We start from the raw sequence: 12,376 nt of genomic DNA on the forward strand, positions 1-12,376 counted from the left end.
AGGGGTGACAAAATAGTGCTGTGACTCCAACATGTCAACAAAAAAAACAAAACAACAGAAAAACCTCAGCATTCACATTTCTTGTCTTGGGTGTGAGTCAGACTATTGTATATTAGACAAATAATACCTCCTTATCTACACATATTCAAACATTTCTGGGGACTTGTAATCCAAAAAAATACGTTGTTAACATAAATAATCAACTTGGGAAATTTCACAGTAATATGACTTGTTAGAACAATGATCTTATTCTTGTGTGCGCTCTCTACGTGAGAGCACACATTCCTAAATTGTGTATAGAAATTATTAATTCAAAAGCCAAAATTATCAGCCCATGCGAAAACATGATTTTTTTTGTTCCAACTAGTCAGCTTGGGCTCCTCAGTGATTTGAAATCACTAAAGTTCATGTGATGTGCTGCATTTGGAAATAATTGCTTGTAGTTAGGTTGTTTTTTGTTGTTGTTGTTGACTGTTTTGAGGATGTTCAGTTATTTTTGCTGACTCCTATGCAACATCTGTAATTCTCAGATAAAAGCTGACTCTAAGCCTCACTGGAACCTTCTCAGCCATCTTGCTTTGCTTATCCCCACATGCCATTCGCTTGGTTACAATAAGGAAGCGATACACAAACCTTCTCTTAAAATATAAATTTGGAGCTCTAACTTTCCAACATCCATTAAAACCAAAGCAAATGTTTCAGCAACATTCCATCCCTTCTCCATGGCTGCGTTTTATCTAATTGGATCACGTCATCAAACATTTTTAGAATTCTCTTGGGGAATTAGTGCCTAGGCCTTTCAAGTTATACTAATTTATTTTTTAGTTGGTTGGTTACATTTATTGCCAGCATCGAAAACAAATACTGAATTGTATAAGCACTGAACAGTTAGATTCCCAGGGGCTTGAGAATATTCAAAACGGTTTCAGCAGTACCTCGTATTAACAGAGATTTCGTCAAGGTTTGGCCTGTGATCCACTTATAGACTTGATCCAATTAGTTTAACAGTTTGGAATAAAGGGATCTCAGTGAAAACACAGTGAGTCACAGTCACTTCAGTCACTCCCTTGTTCTGTTCCTGCAGTTCCTCCCTGTAGCTATCTCACACAAACAATTGCTGCTCCTGCCTTCCCCTTGTCTTCTCTCTTTAAAAAATTCTCGGTTCACTTTTTTTGTTCTATTTTACACAATTCACTATGCATCATTCTCCCATTTCTCTGTTGTCATCCTGTTCTTCCTCTCTCCGGCTCTCACTTTCCATTCTTCCTTTGCTCGTCTTCCGTCCCAGACAGGACAGTGCTGTATGATGTCAGGGTAGGAGTGGAGTACTTCTGCTCCATAGCACAAGACAAGACCAAAACCCACACAATGCACATTTCAGAGTGCTGAGCATGTTGACTAGGCTAGCACTGGGCTGAGGCCCAGAGTCTTACAAATTGATCTGCCAAGCAGTTGAGGCATTGTTTCCCTCGTTTCAGTCTTCCAAACAGCACAGTGAAATGAAATCTGTATCAGACTGAGAACGGACACAATGCATGTAAACAGTTAGAAAAGAAACATCTCAAATGTTATGGCATAACTTGCACACCTTGCATCTAGAGAATATTGATTTGAAATCCTTGTTTACATCAGTCATCTGGAAATAAAAAGTCAGTGTCAAATAAATAGAGATGCGGTACGTCGTTGCCAGGAAGTGACACAAGAGTGCAAGAAAAATCATGTTATTGAAATGCCAGTCACAACTGCTGCACAGGCAATAACGTCTTCAGAATCAACCTCATCACTGGATTGCACCTCAAAAAACCCAGCAGACCAATGCTCCATTAGAGAGTAGGCAGTTTGTTGCGTGTTTGGGTCAGCCTCGAACAACAACTTTTAGTCTTAGCTGGTTTAAGTTCTGCTCATCTGACCACACAGAGACACCGACCTCAGGTCACATAAGACAGGAGGACATTTTCCAATCCTCTGATGTTTCAGTTAATTAACTCAGGACAGAAACCTGTTAACCACAGTCTCCACATAAAAGGTAGCCATAGCAACCAGTTTAAAGCCCTAACTTCGGGATTCTTTCATCACCTTTTTTGGTTTTTCAGAACCAGATCTAAAATATCAAAATATTTAAAGATACAGTAAGTAAATACTGACTACATTTTCGGCTTATCTACTTCTTTCTATTACAGCCCAATGCACAACATATACTCAATGAAACTGCTTTGATTTGCATGTACGTGGGACTTGAAATGCGTTTTGTTAACACTGGATATGACATTCAAGCCGGTAATCAGAGTCTAACAAGCTGAAAATGCTTGTAACTCTATTAGATCATCTAAAAATGCCCAAGTGAACCACTGCAAACATTCTATTATTTGTGCACAGATTCACAGACAGGCAATTCTCCTGTTCCAAGCCAGAATCATGCTGGAGACCTGGTGGAAATTAGATTTGTTGTGTCTTTTAAAGACAGAGTATAAAGGTTTTATGTCGTTTAGATTGGATTATTCTTGACTGCTCTGAATGCTTTAGAGTAATATAAGACTTATAACATTACTGTTAATAACTGCTTGTTAGGCTTAGATTTCATTTTAATATTTGACTGATTACTTTCAGTGACTGAACCAATGTGGCTCCCATGTCTTTCATACAGCACTTTATTTTTTGTGCTCTTTTGAATATGATCATGTGCATCGTCCAACCATAATCTGTACCTGGCAATACAGTTAGGTCCAAAGGCTTTTTTGACATTTCTCCTCTCGGTACATAATTATGCTAAATCAAATAATCAGGATGATTGAAGTGCAACCTTTCAGCTTTGATTCAAGGCATTTAACACAAATGTTGCATTAACTGTTTTTGAATTACAGCCATTTTTATACAAAGTTCTCCTTTTTCAGAGGCTCAAAAGTAACAGGACAAAGGTTTACTGTTTACCGATGTGGCTGCACATCTTTTTCTTTTTCCCTTGGAAATCACTAAATTCTACGTTTCTTCCTTTGAGATGCTCTTCAAGGCTTTTACTGCGGCTTCTTTGTGGATCTCGCTGCTTTTTTGCCTTGAGTAACTGAAAAGCATGATTGAGATCAGGTGACTGACTTGGCCATTGAAGAGTATTGCATTTCTGTTTTGTGAAACCCCTGGGTTGCTTTTGCAGTATGCATTGGACCAATATCCATTTGCACTGTAAAGCACCATCCAATCAATTGTGCAGCATCTGGCTGAATCTGAGCAGAGAGTATAGCCCTGTACCCTCCAGAATTCATCTTTCTACATCTATAAGCAGTACCATCATCAATAAATACAAGTGACCTGGTTTCATTGGCTGTCACTGCCTGCACCATGTTGAGAAATAATGAGAGATGTTTCAGATAATAAGCTGTTTCTTTCTGACTTCATACGTTTTGCTTCTTTTTTAGATGTCTTCTGATTATCTAATCTGACCTTATTGTTCTTCAGTCTCAGCGTTTTGCACCTGTGCGTTTACAGTTATTTATTGAGTGTAGAATCTAAACTATTAATGCAATAATTTTTAGTTAAATACCTTGAATTAAATATCTTCTGCAGTCACATGACTGCTTTATTAAAGATCCACCCTGGTGGTGTAAAGAGGCAAAACACAAAACAAAGTGTCATTGTCCAAACCCTTGTAGACCTAATGTAAAGCATCAGAATAGTGCTGATCGGATAATTATGCAGTGTAATTATTGTACAAATGTTTAAATTCATGTCTTAATGAATACATTAGATAAATTACATTTAAACAAAGGCAGGGGCTAGATTGTAGACGGACAGCTTGATAGTCAGACAGACCTGATCTACAAAAACATGACATGAACAAGTGACACCCATTCTTGAGATCAGTTGTTATATTATTGGGCACACATTGTTTAAATAATATTTGCTCCCATACATTTCTTCATCTCCTGACTTTTTTTCCCTCTCTTATAGAACATTTTTGGAAAATGTCATATTGCATAATACTGAATTTCAGAACACAATGGCCAAGTTAAAAATAGGCGGGGAGACAATAACAGTATTCTCCATTGCTGCTCTATGCAAAGATCACTACTGCAGGGTGCCAATTTTACAATAAATCAATCACGATAGTGGACAATTGTTAAAGCTTTGCATCCAGTTGGCTTTATCTGAACCAAAAATCTCCAATACTCCCCAACACTGATTACATAGTGATTTTGCACACATTTGTGCTCATTGTCACAGAGTATAAATGTTTGTTTGAGAAGTCAAAGGAGCTTGCAAAGAAAAGCATCTGGACTTCTTTAAGTTACTTGAAGATGTTTCACCTCTCATCCGAGAAGCTTCTTCAGTTCTAAGGTCAAATGGTGGAGAATCCCAGATATAAACCTAGTGGGAGTTTCCCCCCACAGAGGGACAAAAGGACCCCCTGATGATCCTCTAATCGCCTGAGCCAAGGTGTGAAACTGGGTGTGGGTCCCAATCAGCCAGAGTTTGGGTGAGTTCATTGTGAAACCTGGCCCCACCTTATCATGCGAATTCCTGAGATCAGATGGCCCAGGATGTGAGTGGGCATTAAGGCGTCTGGGAAGGGATCTCAAAACTGGATTATCGATGGCAGAGAGTTGGTGTCGTAAACCACCGCCTCTGTTCAAAGATGGTCGCTCACAGTGGACATAGATGGCTTCTTTCAGTCCTCTTTCAAACCATCTGTCCTCAAGGTTCAAGGTTCAAGGTTCTTTATTTGTCACATGCATAGTTATACAAGTATAACACACAGTGAAATGTAGCCTGACACGCTCCTCGACATGTGCAAAAAAATTGGGGGGGGGGGGGGGGGGGGGTGTATATATATATATATATATATATATATATATATATATATATATATATATATGTAGTATATACATTGGGTGAATGTGCAGTAGTAGCAGCAAGCAGGTGAATTCTGTACATTAATATGAATAGACATCTGACTATTTTACAGGATAGACAATATAAACATATTTAAAATTAAAGGAATTTGAAATGTACATTGTGCCTTGGTTTCGTGTCTGGAAGAGTCCTGTCTCAGTCAATTATAGATGATGTGAGAGGGCGGGTGTGTGTGTTTAGGGCACGGATGGCTTGGGGATAGAAGCTCCTCTTGAGTCTCTCTGTCCTTGCCCGGAAGATGCGGAACCTTCTACCAGATTGCAGAAGTTGGAACAGTTTGTTGCCAGGATGGGACGGGTCCTTCAGTATCTGCGCTGCTCTAGTCCGGCATCTCCTGGTGTAGGTGTCCTGAAGCGGGGGGAGAGCAATCCTGCAGCAGCGTTCTGCTGTACGGATCACTCTCTGGAGAGCTTTTTGGTCCTTCACACAGCTGTTCCCAAACCACGATGTCATGTTCTGTGTGAGGATGCTCTCCACAGCGCCTGTATAGAAAATCCTGAGGATCTTTGGAGAGACCCTGAACTTCCTCAGTTGTCGTAGGTGATACAGGCGCTGCCTAGCCTTTTTGGTCTGGACCTGAATGTGGGCAGCCCATGTCAGGTCTGAGGAGATGTGGACACCAAGATACTTGAAGGACTGCACCCTCTCCACTGGAGCTCCATTGATGATAATGGGCTTGTAGTCTCTGTGCTGACTCCTTCTGAAGTCCACCACCAGCTCCTTGGTCTTGCCGACGTTCAGCTGGAGGTGGTTGTCCTGGCACCACGATGCCAGATTCTTCACTTCATCCATGTAGGCCGCCTCATCGTTGTTGGAGATGGCACCCAACACCACTGTGTCGTCAGCAAACTTCACAATGGTGTTGGAGCCATGGGTGGCCACACAGTCTGAAGTGTAGAGGGAGTAGAGCAGTGGCGAGAGGACACATCCCTGAGGTGCTCCTGTGTTGATGGTGATGCTGTTGGAGAAGCACCTGCCCACCCTCACCACCTGAGTTCTGCCAGTGAGGAAGTCCAACACCCATGCACACAGACGGCTGTTAAGTCCCAGATCCCTGAGCTTTGTGAACAGTCTGCAGGGCACTATTGTGTTAAACGCTGAACTGTAATCAACAAACAGCATTCGCACATAGTTACCCTGTTTCTTGTCCACGTGGCTGAGTGTGGTGTGTAGGACGTGGGCGATGGCATCCTCTGTGGATCTGTTGGATCTGTAGGCGAACTGCAGCGGATCTGTGGTGTCTGGGATGGAGGAGGAGATGATGTTCTTCAGCAGCCTCTCAAACACCTTCATTACTACCGAGGTCAGTGCAACTGGCCGGTAATCGTTCAGGGATGAGGGTTTGCTGTTCTTGGGCACAGGGATGATGGTGGATCTTTTGAAGCATGTGGGGACCACAGACTTCACCAGGGACTCGTTGAAGATGTAAGTGAACACACCTGCTAGCTGGTCAGCACAGCAGCAGAGCAGACGGCCGGTGATGCCGTCTGGCCCCGCCGCTTTCCTTGTGTTCACTCTCCTCAGTGCCGCTCGGACGTCATGCTCCGCGATGCTGGTCACCGGTCTCTCGCTGATGACGTCACCGTCCTCGGTAGTCAGGCGGTAGATAGCATTAGCCGCCTGGCTAACCTCGAAACGGGCGTAGAACTGATTCAGCTCGTTGGTGAATGCAGAGTCAGCGTTGATCAGCGCAGTGTCCCTGGCTTTGTAGTCCGTAATGGTGCGTAGTCCGTGCCACATACTCCGTGTGTCGCCCTGGTGGAAGTGGGACTCCACACGTTCCCGGTACCGGCGTTTGGCATCTCTCACCGCACGCCGTATGAGGCCGCTTTGTAGGCGCTCATATCGCCAGTGGCGAGACCCGCGTTGTAGGAGGCGGTCCTGGCGTTTACTGCAGTGCGGATTGATCTGTCCATCCACGGTTTCTGGTTTGGGAATGTGGTGACTCTCGCAGTGGGGATAATCTCCTCCGCTAGCATATTGACGAAGCATACTGCTACTTCCGTAAACTCGTTGATGTCGACTGCGCATGCTCTGAACATGTCCCAGTCGACGTCGTTGAGTGCGTCCTGTAGCGTAGCTTCTGATTGGGCAGTCCACCGTTTTACCTCCCTCGTGGTCACGTCCTCCCTCCGTATGCTTTGTTTATACTGGGGGATGAGGAAGATGGCGTTGTGGTCAGACTTCCCAAAAGCTGGGTGTGAGACAGCTTTGTAGCCCTGCTTGTATGGCGTGTAGCAGTGATCCAAAATTCGATCCCCTCTCGTTGGACACGAGACATGCTGGTAAAAGTTTGGCATGGCTTGTCTGAGGTTCGCTTTGTTAAAGTCTCCTGCTACAATGAGGGCTGCGCCCGGGTCCTTGTTTTGAAGCGAGCTCAGCACATCATGTAATTCGGACAAAGCCATACCTGTGTCCGCTTGGGGTGGGATGTAGACCGCCGTGGCGATGACCGAGGTGAACTCACGGGGCAGATAGAAAGGGCGGCACTTAATGCTCAGGAACTCCAGATGTGGCGAGCAGCCGCTGGAGAGAGTAGAAATGCTCCTGGCATCACACCACTTTCTGTTTACCATGAAACACACTCCCCCACCTTTGGTTTTGTTCGACTCTGCCGTTCTGTCAGCGCGGAGCACAAAGAATGAATCCGACGGAGTTACGGCCTGGTCCGGCATGGTGGGGGTCAGCCATGTCTCCGTGAAGCACAGAATGTTGCAGTCCCTCATGTCACGTTGGAAGGTGACCCTTGCTCTTAGGTCGTCGAGCTTGTTCTCCATGGATTGTACATTGGCCAGTAGGATACTGGGCAGTGGTGCGCGATGCGCCTGCTGTCTCAGTCTGTTCCTAATACCAACGCGTTTCCCCCGGCGCTTCTTTGTTCTGCGCCTCGGATGAGCGGCCCGTCCTTTGTTGTTCTCCGCGCCGCGTAGAATCTCTGACGGCCAGGAAGGGTCAGGTTTAAAAGTGTCCAAGATTAGATGTGCAACCTTGGCACCGATGTTTACAAGTGATCCGCTGTCATAAACTATAAGACTAGAGGATTTTGGGATGAAAACCAGAGCAAAAAATAGGTAAAAAACAAGAAAAGTAGATAGTCGGAGCGGAGTGGTCAGGAAGGCGTCTGGACGTGGCCACGCCATCTCTGTCCAAAATGTGAACGTTGGCATCCTCGAAAGAGTGTCCTTTATCCTTAAGATGCAGATGAACAGCTGAGTCTTGTCCTGTGGAGGTGGCTCTTCTGTGTTGTGCCATGCGCTTGTGAAGTGGCTGTTTGGTTTCTCCAATGTAGAGGTCTGGGCATTCCTCGCTGCACTGTACAGCATACAGCACATTGTTAAGTCTGTGTTTTGGCGTTTTGTCTTTCGGGTGAACCAGTTTTTGTCTGAGCGTGTTGCTGGGTCTGAAATACACCGGGATGTCATGCTTGGAGAAAACCCTCCTGAGTTTTTCTGAGACACCAGCTACATAGGGGATGACAATGATCTCAGGCCCTTTTGTTTCAACTGTAACTAAGCATCTATAGTTGTATATTTTATAAAGCCCAGATCATTTCCTGCTGTGCACTGCAGTTCTGTTCAAATATTAGTCACACCAAAGTAAATAATGCATATAATATGGTGCATTTTCAGCCATGGATTACAAAAGTGCTTGGTATATTTACAGCAGCAGGCTGTACTAACTAAGTGAAAATAAATTTCAAGGAGACTTCTTATGACGTGTGCTGACACTAAGGAAAATACATTGTGGAATATATCTGGTTTTGTCCTTTAATCTGACCAAAATTATCCCTGCATGTGTGTTGTATATACTGTTAACATGTCAATGTTTAATCATTTTCCAGCAGTTGAAGCCATTTCTGATGCTCTAACTACACACAGTCATACACAAGATCAAATCATTTTCTTTCAATATGTCTCTACAGCTGCCGTCTATCTTGAAACCATCTTAAATGGAAGTTGCTTTTGCTACCTCTCTGTAGGCGACACAGCACATGTGTCATGGAGAGCACCAGCACCCGGAGGACACAACAGGAGCAATTACACTTAACTCTTGGCATTTGAGTGACAAGGAAACTGATTCAGGAATAACTCGTAGCACAGAGCGCTGTGAAGTACAAATATCTTTGCTTAAAGGCAGTTTTAAGGTAGCTGAGCCAAAACAACAAGCATGTTGAGTTACTATTTTACACAGAAACTCTTCTTGTTAAAGAATTTCAGTGGGCTTCAATACAACAGTCTGCTTTCTAAGACCAACACAGCATGCTAACTGGATAAGATCAGACAGTTCTGCTTTAATATTGTACCAACTTTTCATTGCATGTTCTGCTGATGAGACCGTATTGTAAACAATGGATTTGAAAAATGGATTATATATAATCTCGCTCTCACCCCTGCTGCAGAGGCTGGTATGCGCATGTTCCTCAAGCTCTGGTTCTTTACCAGAGGCCTGGGAGTTTGAGTGTTCTGTACAGTATCTTAGCTGAAGCCACTCTTCAGGTTTCTGGATTTCACCTCCTAATACTCCTATTACCACTGGGATCACTTTGGACTTTACCTTCTACATGTGCTCCAGTTGTTCCTTCAGCCCCTGTTATTTCTCTTTTTTCTTGTGCTCCTTCTTCCACATCTATCAAAACTGTGTCAGTGGTCATCTTCTCCTTGCCAACCAGCGCTATGTCTGGTTGGATCAGCTACTACTGTCTAGAACTTGAAGTCCGACAGGATCTTATTGCTGTTGTTCTCAACCACCTTTGGTCTCGTCTCCCATTGGGACTTGGGGACTTCTGGTCCATATGCAGCACAGATATTTCTGTACATTACCCCTACAACTATGTTGTGTGTCTCAGTGTATGCAGTCCCTGCTTGCATTTTACATCCTGCTGTGTGTTGGATAATCTCCAGGGAACCTCTGCACAGTCTGAAACTTGGGTCCTGTCAGCTGTGGTGATCTGGTACTTAGGGGCTGTTCTTGTGCTGCCCCAGAGTCTCTGTGCTGTCCTTTAAGCTTGCCTTTTCTAGCCACTGATAGGATTTCTTGATATTAGCTACTTCCTCTATCTGTTGACGGGGCCCCATGTAAGGGTTGGTTGTCCATGATTAGTCTCTCATCTTCCTGTTCAAAATCACCATCTGTCTTCAGCTGCCTGAGGCATTTTTGAGGCAGCTTATCCCAGGAGGATATCTTTTATCATAATGTATTTACAGAAGCTCCAGATCTGGGATTTTGGATTTTTGGACAATCGCTAATTTTCATTCCCTTTCTTTCTGCTGATCATAGAACCTCAGGGTGTTGGACTCTGGGTGAAGATCTTTGTACACCATGAGGAGTTTTTGTGTCATAACATCAGTGGCATCTATCTCCTCCTGCAGCCAGCTTCTTATTCCAGCTGTCTGTCTGCTGACAGCTAGGGCATACGTATTGATACCTTGGATCTTCCTACTGTTCAGCCAGCTTCTCAGCACCTGCTTTAATTTCTGGGGGTATTTGACTGTGGCAGACCTTCACAAATTTTTGTGTTCCTGTTGATTTGCAGGATACCCAGGCAGTACTAGTTGTTCCTTATATCTGCTATTCTGCCTTCTGGTAGCACCACCCATTCATTCATTCTCACCATACCTCTCTTTACAATCATTCAGCTACACTTATCCAGTTGAAGTGACATCCCAATTTTCTGATCCTGGTGAGGTGGAGCTGTGAGTCAATGTTTTGCTCAATCCAGAAATACAGGTTGATGGCATCCATGTACCAGGGGTGGCTGATGGTCACTCCAGTATCGGTATCGTTATCCACTATTAGTGTTGGACTGGCTTAGAAGGGTTGTTTATTTGTGTTTAAGGGTTATTTGTGCTACCATGGATCATGGAGCGCTGTCAGCTTCTTCACCCAGTAATAATGGATTATTTCTGCCATCTTTCAGTATTGCTTAGTTTCAGTTCTTGGTGTGTCTGTCCTTTTGCTGTGCATCCCTTTGTAGCTGAGAGTATACCCTGGATGGATCTGAAAGTACCGGGACATTTATCCTCTTGGCCTCTGCTTCTCTTGTACATCTAGTCTAGTGACCAGACGTATGAGTCTTTGTTTGGCAGTTTCTAAAGCCTCAGTATTTAGTATTTAGTATTTATTTATTTATTGTCATTGTCAAGAACAATGAAATTGCGTTTGGGGCTTCCATACAACCCAAATGTCAGTAGTAGACATCTGAATGTATTTGTTTTTCATCCAGGATCTCTATCTCTCATGCTACTCTTCTGCATCTCACTTAACTGACTAACGTCCTTCCGAGTTTTACTGATTTTGGCTTCAGGCCTTCTTCTTCACAGGGGGCTTCCTCTGCCTGAATCCTTAATCTTATACTCAAGGGCTTCTGGGATTACTGTTAGAGTGGTATTTATGAGCTCACTGGTTTCAGTGATACTGGTATTGGGGATTGTGCATCGCTTCTGAAGGGACTGTCAGTGAGTGCAGAGTCCTGCACTTGTTTGGGTGGCTACCTTGAGTCTGACCACAATCTGCATTTGTCATTGCAGGTAGTTGGGCATTGTGTAATTCAGTTCCACTGCGCTCTTCTTCCAGGGTTGGCACATTATTTCAGAACTTCTCGCTGTTGTTGCCACTGTACTGTATCACAGTTTTATCTTGACATTACTGCACTGAGCTATCCGATATCAAACAAAATTAGAAGCAGCCCCCTTCTCTGGTGGCAGCACACAGAAACAAATACAGTAAAAACTTTAAATTATGAATAACAATAAAAACAACTCTAAAAATACCAAAGTATACAAGTATACAAAGTTTGCTTTGTATTATTGCACTCAGTACTTGAAGGTAAAGACTTGTTAACATACTGGACAGGCAACAATCACAATCAACACGCAAAATTTCCTTGTCTTTTGAAAGTTTTTAAAACATGTTTAATATCATAATTATGTGAACTGGTACTCTAAGCACTACAGTATTTACACAAAAGTCAACATACATACACGCAGACATGCTAGTATACATAATTTGGCCTGAAGTCACAATAAGCCATTGTGTTTCCACAACACAGTTACACATTTTTTGTTTGTCCCAGCTGTTCTGGTGTCAGTTTTATTCCCTGCTTCCCTTTGTGTGTGTATGTCTCTTTTTCAGATGCTGACATTTCCCACCTGTCCACCAGCCACCCCCATTGTGTTTTCTCTTGTGCCTGACTTCCCGCACAGCTGGTACCCCTCTCCTCTGCTGTGTCTCAATCACTTATTATATGCTAATCCTAAATGTGTTTAGATTAGGTAGTGGTTAGCATGGGATAAAATGGTGGAAAAACAGAAGGATGTTAAGCTCTCTGCCAAAGAGTAACGAGTGTGTATTTGTGACCATGTTGCGTTTAGTAGTACAATTGAGAAATGGAGTAAGAGTTCTTATCTTTCTTTTTTTTTATTGCATAAAAATCTGTCATTTGTTTATATTCCTGAATTTTATTTTTGATTCA

The sequence above is a fragment of the Maylandia zebra genome, linkage group LG1, assembly GCF_041146795.1.
Source record: "Maylandia zebra isolate NMK-2024a linkage group LG1, Mzebra_GT3a, whole genome shotgun sequence".
Taxonomy (NCBI): domain Eukaryota; kingdom Metazoa; phylum Chordata; class Actinopteri; order Cichliformes; family Cichlidae; genus Maylandia; species Maylandia zebra.